At 36.3% G+C, this 13,855-nt stretch overlaps 1 protein-coding gene across 1 annotated transcript in view; it reads right to left on the bottom strand.

Annotated features, from left to right (window-relative positions):
- Positions 1-12,253, bottom strand: part of LOC6040414 — a 149,994-nt gene extending 137,741 nt beyond the window's left edge. Inside the window, 1 exon segment of the mRNA XM_038248912.1 lies at positions 10,939-12,253. The gene's annotated coding sequence lies outside the window, so the exon portion shown is untranslated.
- Positions 12,254-13,855: the final 1,602 nt, after the last annotated feature.

Here is a 13,855-nt window from a genome sequence, read left to right as displayed (position 1 = left end):
ATGTAGTCATACAAAATTTTTAATATGATTTTAAGGTTGAAACCGAAATTTGCAAGCGAAAAAAACTTTTTTGCAATTCCGCTGTGAAACTGTCAACTTTTCCCAAACTTTTCCTGTTCTTCTGGAGAAACGAAACGGCCTACTTTTCCCTACCAAAAATTAAAGAATGGAAAATTAATACCTTTCAATTCCTGGGTGCAGAATAATAGTTCGCAAAGCGGCCTCAATTTAGAACTGTCAAAGCGGAACCAATTTACTGTTCGCAAAATGATACCAAGAAGTGGGAAGTATTGTAATCGACCTATAATTTATTATGATTTAATAATTAATTTATATTTGAGGTATTCGAAATCAACCAATCTTAAGAAGAAAGTTGAAATTGAGATTGGCATAATTCATCGCTAACATTTCAATAAGCGCTATGTCTCACGCAAATCTACGCTTATTATGCTTTTTGAAACGTTATCGACGAATTATCAATAACTACAACACCCAGAACTGGACATCGGCATACGAGAGAATAAATAGCACGATTTGGTAGTAAAATGGTACTGTGTGCGGACGGAGAGGATAAATCCCGAAATTACCGAGAGTACTTTACTCATGGGTTCATCTTCAAGAAAAGTTCATCTATCAAAAAAAGAACCGGTATCGAGACTCGAACCCAAGACTCTCGCAAAATAGCACTTTACTCACGTTTCATTTCGTGAGGACTATTTTAATTTTTGTATTTTTTAATCCGACTGCATCTTTTTTGGTGTCTTCGGTATGCCCAAAGAAGCCATTTTGCATCATTAGTTTGTCCATATAATTTTCCATACAAATTTGGCAGCTGGCCATCCAAAAATGATGTACACCCAGAACTGGGCATCGGCATACGAGAGGATAAAGAGCACGATTCGGTAGTAAAATGGTACTGTGTGCGGACGGAGAGGATAAATCCCGAAATTACCGAGAGTACTTTACTCATGGTTCATTTTCCAAAAAAGTTCATCTATCAAAAAAAAAAAAGTACCGATACCGAGACTCGAACCCAAGACCTTCGGCATATTGAACCGTGCCTTTGCCGTATGGGCCATCATGGTTCGGTGACTAAGTGGCGGTCGTTTGTCCATATAAGCCACTCATAGGATGAACTGTTCCAATGAACGAATGAACACGCGAGAGGACTATACTCTCGGAATATAGCACTTTCCTCACGTTTCTTTTCATGAGGACTATCCCCTCGTTCTTTAACTTTGGGTGTATGAAAATTCAAAAATCTGTATCTTTTGAAGGATTTTTTTTATCGATATGGTGTCTTCGGCAAAGTTTTTTTTATTCTTTGTCCTCTATCTTAACCTATACCCTAACTGGCTCAATCGGCCTTGCGTCTATTTATAGAACCGAGATCTATTGTTCTTCGTCTTGATGGATGTTGATGATCTCCTGGGGGTCTTGTTGGAAGAGTCTTCCTTCCTTCCTTCACGCGTTGCGGTCACGGCTACGTAACGACTGTCATCCACATACAAGGCGAGTGAAGTCAAAATCAAACCAAGTTTTTAGCGCGTAGCGTTTGAAAAGGTTGTATGCGGATAGGTCATAATTTACAAAAAAAACTTTTTTTAGATTATTTTTTTTTTCTTTAAAGGATTTACATTTAATCTCGGACTTGAACTTGGGGATCAGCATTAAATTCCATCGAGCACCTAATGTTGGCATATTACCTTTTTGGTGTTCAATGAAAAACTAATTTAAAACATTTTCGATGGAAACTTAGCAATTATTTTAAAAGCGCAATTTATTCTAAACCAACGGCCAGGAAGAGTCAAACGTAACTTATGTTGTTTCAAGGAAATTGGATCTATTTCATTTTTAGTTTACTGTATTGTGATATATTGTTTGGATGGTCAAGTAAAACTTTGTAATATTTTGATAAAAGAATTGTTAAATGTGGAGACAATTACGTAATACTTGTAATTATCTTAAATATATCTGCAAAAGATAGTGGAAACTCACAAAAAAATAATTTGGAAAAATAATTATGTATGTATTTCATACGAGCTTTTCAAAAACCACACGTAAACAATATTGACAGCGCCTCTGGCGGTGACATCAGAAAACCGCATGCGTGTCAGATCCTTGGTTGCGGTGTGGTTGGTTGGTCATCTTCCCGTCCATTCCTCACTCGCCCACCGCTAGAGTTGTTGTAGTGGGGGGAGCGGCATGTGTGTGTGTGGTAATTAATTACCGTGTATCTGATGCTCCCACAGGGAGCAGGGGGTTCAAGTTGCCACCGAAAAATCGGTGGCGAGGTGACCGGGCTGATCGTCTGCTTGAAAGGCAGATCGCTTAACCATTCGGCTAAGTACTCGGACCGAGTCTTCGGCAAAGTTGTAGGTATGGATATGGACTACACTGAAAAAAATGATACAGGGTAAACAAAATTTTGGTGATTTTTTATTTAACATTTTGAATCTAATCTAATCTAATCTAATCAGACCCTAGCGCAGCCAATCTTTCGAAGGGATCCTGGAGAGTGCCTTAGGTTAGATGACGCCTAGCACTCTTCTTGTCATTCATTAACATTTGTAGTGCGCCATTGCATCGGAATGCATTGAAACATCACAAGCGTTAAAGCGGCCAGGCCTGCGTAAAGCCGTATCGCAGAGATGATCCGTAATTGGGTTGAGTTTGAGCACTGAGTGTTCGAACAACAACACAATTCTGAATCGACAGGGGAGGAAGAAGCGTGGGGACACACCACCATACGCTCCGAGATTTTTGGATGTATTCGTTGCATGCTAAGAAGGTTTGGTACTCCGGGACCCTCTGAGATGGGCCATTGTATTTCCACGAATGCCCTGGACACTATTTGCCGTGGTTATAGCGCCACAACTCGCTCTCTGTAACAGTATTCCTAATTCCAGTCCTAGCTCACCAAGTCGTCATGGCCTAGTGGTTAGCATTTTTGCTTACCAATCCAAAGGACGGGGGTTCGAATCCCGCCTCGAGTGAATTTGATTTTTCGTTCATATTGATCATTTCTAATTTCTGTGTTCTAATCTTTCTCGTAGGAAGCAGATGGGCATCGAACCCAGAACCATTCGCTTACAAAGCGAACACCGTAACCAGTCAGCCACGGCCGCTCCCTGATTTTTTATTTAACTTTTTGTCACTAAAACTTGATGTGCAAAAAAACTAAATTTTTTTTATATGTTTTAGAGGACATCAAATGCCAACTTTTCAGAAATTTCCAGGTTGTTCAAAAAATCTTTGAGCGAGTTATGATTTTTTTTTAGTCAATACTGATTTTTTCAAAAAATCGAAAAATTCTTCGCAAAAATTTTTCACTTTTATTTTTCAACGTTAAATTAAATTTGCAATCAAAAAGTACTTTAGTGAAATTTTGATAAAGTGCGCCGTTTTTAAGTCAAATCCAATTTTAGGTGACTTTTTTGGAAATAGTCGCAGTTTTTCATTTTTTTAAGTTAGTGCACATGTTTGCCAACCTTTAATAAAAATATTTTTAAAAAGCTGAGAAAATTCTCTACATTTTGCATTTTTGAACTTTGTTGATACGACCCTTAGTTGCTGATATATTGCCATGCAAAGGTTAAAAAACAGGAAAATTGATGTTTTCTAAGTCCCACCCAAACAACACACCATTTTATAATGTCGATATCTCAGCAACTAATGGTCCGATTTTCAATGTCAAAATATGAAACATTCGTGAAATTTTCCGATCTCTTCGAAAACAATATTTTCAAAAAATTTAAACCAAGACTAACATTTTAAAAGGGCGTAATATTGAATGTTTGGCCCTTTTAAAATTTTAGTCTCGGAAAATAAAATATTTTTTCGAAAAGATCGGAAAATTTCACGAATGTTTCATAGTTTAACATTGAAAATCGGACCATTAGTTGCTGAGATATCGACATTAGAAAATGGTGTGTTGTTTGGGTGGGACTTAGAAAACATCAATTTTCCTGTTTTTAAACCTTTGCATGGCAATATCTCAGCAACTAAGGGTCGTATCAACAAAGTTCAAAAAAGCAAAATATAGAGAATTTCAAAAATATTTTTTTCAAAAATGGGCAAACATGTGCAGTAATTTAAAAAAATGAAAAACTGCGGCTATTTTCTAAAAAGTCACCTAAAATTGGGTTTAACTTAAATTAAAAACGGTGCACTTTATCAAAATTTCACTAAAGTACTTTTTGATTGCAAATTTAATATAACGTCGAAAAATAAAGTTGAAAAATTTTTGCGAAGAATTTTTTGATTTTTTGAGAAAATCAATATTGATTAAAAAATTCATAACTCGCCGTGCTTTAACTCGAAAACGGTGCATTTTATCAGAATTACACAAGAGTACTTTTTGATTAACCGTCGAAAAATGAAATTGAAATTTTTGCAACCAACATGTTGATTTGAACAAAAATTAGTATTGATTAAAAATTCATAACCAAGTCAATATGTTTGCACAAACTGCAAATTTCTGAAAAGTTGGCATTTGATGTCCTCTAAAACTTATCGAAAAAAAGTGGGGGAGGAGGGATCGGTATCGGTATTACAGTATTTTATCAGACCTCCGAAACTATGAGAAAATTTTGACCAAAATTGGGCTAAAATGATGTCTCAAATCGAATGCTTTTATGAAAACCAGAAATTACAAATCTGATTTTTTAAATAATTGATATTAAGAGCGAGTTTTTCACCGATGTGAAACAGGTCGTATCGAGGTGCTCCGATTTGGATGAAACTTTTAGGGTTTGTTTGTCTATACATAAGATGAACTCATGCCAAATATGAGCCCTCTACGACAAAGGGGAGTGGGGTAAAACGGGCATTGAAGTTTGAGGTCCAAAAAACATGAAAAATCTTAAAATTGCTAGCATTTTCGTAAAACTTCTTCAATTTCTTCAAGCACATTTTGAAGGGCTTTAAAAGACCATTCGAATGCATCTAAGAGAATTGGAATTGATGAAGTTTTACGGAAATGCGAGCAATTTTAAGATGTTTCATGTTTTTTGAACCTCAAACTTCAATTCCCGTTTTACCTCACTTCCGTTTGTCGTAGAGGACTCATATTTGGCATGAGTTCATCTCATGTATAGACAAACAAACCCTGAAAGTTTCATCCAAATTGGAGCACCTCGATACGACCTCTAGAACAAACCGAGCAGAATCTACAAATACTGCCTCTTAACAGTTTATCATACACAAGTTCAACATGAATTTTTTAATGCTTTTGGAAACTTATCAATCCTTTTTTATTGAGCTTCAAAACATTCAAAAAGAATAAAAAGACACAAATAAGACACATATTAACGCAGCAAAAAAATAATAATAATCAGAGTGCTAGTTTGTCCAAATATCAACAACACACGATCGTAAATTCGATCAAATATTGATCCTAAACACTAAATTCATACTCATAAAAACAAACCGTGACCAAACACGACCGCGCGCGCACGCGCTCCAATCAATCGAAACGAAACCGATCTATTATTTGAAAAAAAAATGCAGCATAACCAACAGGTTGATAATTCTCTCTTTCTCCCCGACCCTCCTTCTTCCCAAAACCATCCATCAAATTTAAATTCGAATGTGTCAGAGTATGATAGCCACCACCACAACATCGGCCAAATCACTTTCAAAAGTCTCGTTTCGAATCGTTTTGTTCGATCTTCTATCATCACCAGTTTCACTACAGTTTCCTTCCTTTTAACGTGTGTGTTTAGTTTTGGGCTCTTTTTTCAGACCTCACTTTTCTGTTGATTCTGCATTTTCTACGGAATCTGCCTTCTGTTATCTATCCGACAGTATTTGATTCCCAGTAGGTTTGCTGCTTTTGAGGGGTCGTTTAGAAGTTACACACCCTTAAACACATTTAGAGAGATTTTCCAAAAATTGTTGAATATATTTTTTTGGATGTAATACTTGATAGTCGAACTTAAGCATTCAAAATATGAAATCTACGCTGTTCATGATCGTTCCCCTTTCTTTACAAACACACACATTCACCGTCGAACCTGAACCAACAAAAAAAACCTCAAACCCAAAAACCCAACCCATTCCACCAACAGCGGACGAGCAGCCGCCGCCAGCGGAGAGCTTTCAATTTGTAAACTCCTTTCAATTCAGGCCTATTAAAATTAATTTTATGCTATTATCTAATAAAGCTACATTGGGTCGTCCAAGTCCGAGCCAAAGCCGACCCCAACCGATTGTGCGCGGTTCATCGGGTTCTGCCGGCTGCAGAGGAGAGGGGCAAAATGTGTATCACACAGAGTTGATCTATCGGTCTTTTGAGTCCGCGATGATCGTCATCATGGTCCATCATCGGAAAGAATGAGATTGCCTTGCGCGCGCGCGCGGTTTATAAGCTTCTGGCGGACTGGAGAGTTGGACGAAACGATTCTTCAAGGGATTGAATTGGCGGTTGGGATATTTATGTACAAAAAATAAAGGCAGAGTGTTGCCAGCCGTTGTGGGATAACACTTTCCGAAATGGACTTTAAAAAGAGATTTTTTTTTTAAATGCATGCAGAACGGATGAAGAATTATTTCCGATTCTTCACGTAAGGTTGCGTTAATTGTGTGGAGATTTTTGTCAACATTAAAATTCTAATGTGAAATTTAAAGCTTTACAACTTTGTCCAAGAGTGCAAATCTATCCGAGTTGATCCAGAAAAGTTATCAACGATTTAAAAAAAATACGTTTTAGCATGAAACGATTTTTTCACCAAATTTAACGTTCTGTGGCCAGACCATAACCGATTTGGCTCAAAATTGGTACAAATGCTTAATTTTGCTCAAAGAATGTAGTCACCCTATTGTATATCCAAAATTTTAACAGTGACTATTGATATTGTCGTCAGGAAATTGAACGGCTTTCTTTATGCTCAATGTTGAGAATGGATGTTTTGATGGTGCTGACAATAGGGTCCTATGTATTTTTTTATGTACAACGGTAAAAACCACGATCAAAATCCATTTCTGATCACTTTTTATCATTTTGATGCAAAAAATAAATAAATTGACAAGATATCATTTTTTCGATGGACCAACTATGGTCCCCTTAGAATGAGCTGTCAAGTAGAACCTTTTCTGTCAAGAAGGACTGCAATGTTTTTTTTTTTAAATTGATTTGAAAATCTATTTTAAATCCTTTGCGGTAGTACAAAAAGTCATTGTACTTAGAAAAATAAGCTTTATCTTTGTGAACAATATTATCACAAATTTAAGCTTCATTTAAGGACCCAATTGAACCAACCATCAATCGACCATAAACAAACAAGAAGATTTCAAAGTTTGACATTTCTATTAGTCGCCATCCATAAATAACGTAGCATTTTATGGAGGATTTATGGTCTATGTTTTTTTTGTTATTTTTAAAAAAAGAATAAAAGAAGTAATAAGCAATTTTGTGTACATATTTATAATGCTCTCGCTTTTGACAGCTATCTAACTAAAATGTTTTAAGTAATACAAAAATCGGTATATTGAGAACTGATGGTGTCTTTGACGAAACACAGGGAATATCCAGGTAACAACATCTCACTAACTATTTTAACGTTTTTAACGGTGCACATCAACCAAAGCTTTTGAACACAGATTTTTGATACAGACATTTCAGTATCCTCAAAAATACGGGAACTATCACTATAAATTTTAGGGTACGTTATCCATTAGTGGACCCCTTTCCTATAGTGGACCCTCTGAAGGGTTTTTAATGGAAAATTTAATAAAATCACAATTTCAAGAGTGTTGTTGTCTACAAATCTTTTATTTGGCATGTTCAGCATCATTTAGAACAATGTTGACTGACATTGAATTGTCCTTTTCACCAAAATAAGTGTTTTGAGTTCGACATCTGAAATCAGCCATGGCCACTAGCATTTTCACAACAAAACTGCATTTATATTTTATGATTGAATTAACTATCCAATCATTTTTTGACTGATTATTCAACTTCAGCAGGTCGAAATAATGTAAGTTTAAGAAACTTTACTAAAATAAAGCGAAGAACTGCTCATTTTCGAGCAAAAATCAGGGGGGTCCAATATAGGACAACGAAAATCCAAACTTTTCCAAAAGTGGACCCCTGTTAATTAAACCTTCAAAAATGATGAAAACTATGTATTCAAGCAAAAGTTTCTCTTAAACATACAATAAATGCTTGTTGTTATCAACCTAAACGCATATTTTTTCAATTATGAGTATACATATAGCTGTTTTCATGTTAAAAGTACCAATAATGCTGAAGCCGTAAGAATTTGTAATTAATCAAAACTATAGTTAATTGTAGCACCATAAAGCACCATAATTGCAGTTTGAAATGATATTTATAATAATAAATCAATAACAAAACATTTTTTTTCCAATAAACATGCGTGGTTTTATCAGCAACTGTAAACAATTCTATTGTTTAGTTTCGGTCAACCATTTATGTAATTAATATGGAAAAAATTGCATCAAGATTACTTTTTTAAAATTATTTTTATGTTTACAGTGGTTTTTGAGACGTTTTCTCTGATCTTTTTCGGAAATAAATGTGTTTAAATGTCTGTTTGGTTTTTTTGTTGTTTAAAGCCAAATTTGTTAACAAAAAATATTTGTTTATGATGAATAGTGAGCAAAAACCATCTTTTATTCATTATATCTATCATTAGACCTACACCATGCATCAAAACATCAAATATCGGTTAAATTTGGTATAAAAATAACAGTTTGCCTATAGTGGACCCGGGTCCACAATCGGATTATGGACCCGGGCCCACTGTAGGAAAAGGGGGTCCACAACAGGCAAAAAAAAAACTTTTTTTTTCAATTGGCTATTTTTCTGCTCAAAAACAAATAACTGATGAAACAAATAGTCAAAATTGTTCAAAAGACTTCAGTTTTCATTGTTTTGTACAAAGGGTTATGAAAAAGTGCTTAAAACATCGAAAATTTATGAAAAATGTGCTTCGGCTCTACTAGGGGGTAAAATAAAATAAAATACCCTATTTCATCCCCTAAAACGCAATCTACAAAATAATTTACAAACCAGTTTGAATATTTTTACAATCAGATTGTTGCAGTATTGGGTCCGTAAATTTGCCAATTTTGGAATAAGAAGACAACAACTTCCTTGGTTGCTGTGAACCCTTAATGTCAAAATTGAAACATTATAGTGAAATTTTGAAATCATTCGCGTAAAAAGATTTTCAAATTCATAAAATCAACTCTAACATTTGAAAAGGCTCTGGATGTGTTTTTGAAAATTTCACATGTTGAGGTTAATTTTTAAAAAGAGCGGCTGCTTTACATCCATTGTTACGGTTTTTTGCAAAATATACTACGGATATTTCCAGAACATACCTACTTTAGCAGCCATAAGTCCAGACTTGAACGCAAATTTAAAGTAGATTTTTTGGTTTTCAAAAATATACTTACATATTTTTTTAAATGTGGTTGGTTTTATCTGGAATAGCAATAGTTCTTCGTCAGTACTTATAAATTTTGGAAACTAATGATTGCCAAACAAAAAAAAAACAACTGGGCTGTCACAGCCGAGGAACATAAACTTCAAAACATTTCTCTCATCAAATACACACAACATTGCCGAACACACCAAATCGATCAGAAAAGCATTTCTCAAGTTTCTGATTTTTTAATATTTTGATTGCATTTTTGTATGGATAGCATACAAACTTTGCTTTGCTAAATTTTCAGAAACATCTCATATTACCTGACAGTCTTGAAATTTTTAATATATATTTTTTTCGATCAACTTTTCTTCTACGAAAAACTCTCTTGTTTATGTTTTTGGTTGTTATTGTGTTTTTAATTTGCATGTATCTTGTTTAGTTAATATTTTTTTCTGATTCTACCACTTCGTATCATTACCTTTTACCTTTTTATTTATTTATCATTTGAGCAGTTACATACATGTAAATCAGCAAAATGGTCATGGGTTGGTATGAACATGTTTTTAATTGTGTTTTAAAGATATTTGAAGACAAAATACTGCAAAATACTAATTTTATTTGGAATATAGGATATGTAATACACTCAAACCCCGATGGTTTGACACCAACCGTTGTCAAACGAACGGGGTCACTTTTAAGATTGACACCCCTTTTACACGGAGTTCACACACACTACCAAACGTTTGTTTTGATAGTGTGCGTGAGCACCGTGTAAAAAGTGACAGTACGTCACTTTTTAGTTTGACTTTGACCAACCAACGGGGTACAAACTAAAAAAGTGTCAAACGAAAAAGTGTCCAACCACCGGGGGTTGAGTGTAAACGCATTCAAAGATAAACTCTGATAAAACGACATTAAAAAAAGGCATAGTCCCATCAAAAATTCTAAAAAGTTCTTCTTTTCAATGCTTTTTAAAGATCAAAAATTTACTGAAAATGGATCTTTGGCGAATATTTAGATAGAAGTCCGTCTAGAGGCGGTGTTGGTTGTAGCGAGCTAGGTCAGTCCTACTGTTTTACGTTTACCACAGAGAGGATTCTGTGAAGGAATCAAATTTCACAGAATCTCTATTTCTCGAGCTTTTTTTTTTTAGAAGGTCCAATAAACCTAATTTTCAGTTTATGCTTTTTGGGTGTTTTTCAATACCCCTGACTCAAGGCGGTTTCAAAAACACCCAAAAAGCAAAAACTGGAAATTTGGTTTATTGGACCTTTTCAAAAAAAAACTCCAGATTTGTGACTTTGCAGAATTCGGTTAGCAATGTTTTACAAATTTGTAAAGCAAGCAAAAACATGAAATTTTTAAAAATGAAGGGAAATTATCTAACAAGTTTTCGTATTTTTTACAATGTTAAGAAAATTAAGAAAGGAACTAAAAAAACAGAAAACAAAAATGTACTGTTGTAGTCAGAAATAAGTGCCAAACAGCTAATCCTAATCCCAAAACCATGGCAGCACTGCCGTGCCTAAGCACTCACCTCTATCTCTTTTCCGCTCTCCTTTCAGCAACAACCAGTCAGTGTGTTGTGGTTGTGTGGTGCACTTTCAGCAGCACCGCCGCAGAATTTCCATTCTCTTCTTGCTCTCTTCCCTTCCCGTCTCTTCTTCGGCTAGTCGATCTTGCCGATGGGCTGCTGTGCGCCTGCTTCTGTATTATTAGAAGAAGGATCGACACGATCGCGACGAAGCCTGCTCCGATGTTGTTTTTTGTACTTACTCGCTCCAGAGCCTATTCGCGAGTTTACCTTTTTTTTCTCTTGCGTTTCGCTAAGCCGATTCTTCTTGTTGATCTTGCCGACACACTCACTCGCGATCGCTCCTTTTTGAACTCTTGTCAAACACCAACTTTTACCCTTTTTAACTCGCGTTTAGTTCCTTCATTGTGAGGTCTCAAAATTTTTATTTTATTTTACTTTTTTGAGATTCTCAACATCCGAAAACTGCGCAACAGCTGCTAACCGATCGTGACCAACTGTTGTGCGATCACGCCAAATTTGGGACACCCTTCAACTAGCTCAAGTTCACGAGTAAAATCCCTTTCCGAAGAGTTCCAGCTTTCTCCCCGAGGGCACCCGCGGAGACTCTCTTCACAAGTGCTAACCAGCTGAACCACGCATTTAGTACCAATTAGCATTCGGTCGCTACTGGCCTGCAGCCCTGTATACCCTTCCCCTGTTCCAACCTATTCCAGATGACCAACGCACCAACAGCCTAGCCCTTTTGCTCTTTTTACGACCGTTTGTTGCGCTTTATTGACCACCCCGCATCGGTAGTGGTAGTGGTTGTTTACACCAACTGCAACGCACAAGAACACTCACACAAACATCGCAGCAACCCGAAGAACTCGCGAAGAATCCGGGCGCGCGCGCTCGATCCCGAACTCCCCAGCCGAACAAGGCAGGCTCTGACGCGAGCTAGGTTAGGTTAGCCTAGGGGTTACAAAGTGACCCATTTGAGAAGAACAGGGGGGAGGGGTCCCCAAACTGCCCAACAACAGCAGCACAAACACAAACGAGCAGCGCTAAATTCCGCCCGAACACAGTGAGAGACAGTCGACAGTTTTGTTTTCACCATCTGCCGATCGCAGCCCGTTGAAACCTGATCCTTTTTGCTCAAGACCCTCCTCCGCTGCCGGCCCAAGATCTTCCGCAATTTCTGCCGCCGCGAACTCTCTTCCAAACACACGGCGAGGATCCGACCCGACCGGACGACGCAAACGATCTTCAAACGACGACGACGACGCGATCCTAAACGGCGAAGCTTCGGAAAGCAACTGCCCTGTGTCTGGGCGAAGACCCGCAGCAAGACCTCCGCGCACTTCTCCAGAACCTTTTGCGAGCTCTCTCCTTTTGAGTTTTTGTTGATGAACTTCGTGCATGGTGTCTCTGGGTGGATCACAGACAAGCGGAGAAGAGGTCGATCTAAGATAACTCGGTGCGACTTAGTCAGGATGGCGTTGAAACTAAGTCGAAGTGTTGAAATACGGAGCAATTTGAACAAACTAGGACATTTTTTTTATGAAAACAGGCCTGTTTCAGAAAATAGCAAATTGTGATTTTACGGAATTTGGAATTTTGATTAAAACAATTGAAGTTCATACAAAAAAAAACACTAGATTTAAATATTTTAGCAGAATGTATCAATTTCACGATGCCATTATTTATTAGGCCGTGATTTAAAAAATCGAAAAAAATAATTCAAAGAGTTGAGAAAATTTCACATAAGTTTCACCTCACAAATCACAAATCAATCAAAGGTTTCCTAGATATCATCGATTAAAAATTCAATTGATCAGAACTTTGAAAAAAAAAACTGATTTTTGATAATTTTCATTCTTTGCATGGCTCTCAGCTTTTCGAATATATTTTATCCAAAAATGGAAGAAGATTGACACAATTCTTGACACAAGCCTAGATAAATTTTTTTAAGAGCGAGTCCAGGAGCAAAGCAAACCCATATCCCATCGACCACACCAATTTCAAAATTTTTAAAAATGCTGTAACTTGGGCTAACCGGGAAGCCTACCATTTGAGACTGATAACGCTTTGGGTAAGGCAGATTAATACAGAGAATAGACACTTACCTTTAGTGAATTTTTTGATGCAATTTTTTGTTCTGGGGAACCCTTAGATACCATTTTCTAATGATAATTTTATCATATTCGTGTTTCTGAGACAATTTTCCAAATAAAGATGCATAAAAATGTTTATTTTCATCTAGTGTCTATATGTCATGTGTTAAACCGCCTTACCCAAAGCGTTATCAATCTCAGATAGTAGTCCCAGATGTCCCCTACAAGCTCCAGGTCGAAACGAGTTGATATCTGGGTGCAACGCTTTTTATCTAAGTTTGAAAATTTGTTTCAGGCAGATTGGTGAAGTCCAAACGACGTCCAATACAAAAGGGTATGCCCCGTGGTATGCCCTGTTTGTGGACTCTCTCCTAAAGAAAAAAAATTGTTGAATGATTTAAAAATAAAAAGGCACTTATTAAAAAATGGTACACATTTCCAAATTTTATAAAAGTACTTTTCGATTTTTTTTCTAATCCAATCAATTTAAATTTTGACAATTCCTTTGGCTACAAATGCACAATTTTCTTGAACCCTTCCTTGTCCTGATAAAAAAACGTAAACTAACAGGATATCGTTACCAAATAAATTACAATTGAATACAATCTAAAAAAAATTTTTGATCTAATTTTCAATTTTCGATACTTTAAAAAACACTTTTTCTAAAATCAGAGCTTTTCCAAAAACAAAACGTCCGTCATACCCTATAGCTCTGGCCATGGCTCTGGCACTTTGTCTACCAAAACATTTCATAAAATGAAAAAAAAAATCGAAGGGGTTAAAGTTTGGTTACGGGTTTCACCTTGTAAGCGGAAGGTGATGGG

This window comes from Culex quinquefasciatus, chromosome 1 (genome assembly GCF_015732765.1).
Source record: "Culex quinquefasciatus strain JHB chromosome 1, VPISU_Cqui_1.0_pri_paternal, whole genome shotgun sequence".
In the NCBI taxonomy this organism is placed as follows: Eukaryota; Metazoa; Arthropoda; class Insecta; order Diptera; family Culicidae; genus Culex; species Culex quinquefasciatus.
This window is presented reverse-complemented; position numbering and strand designations above follow the sequence as displayed.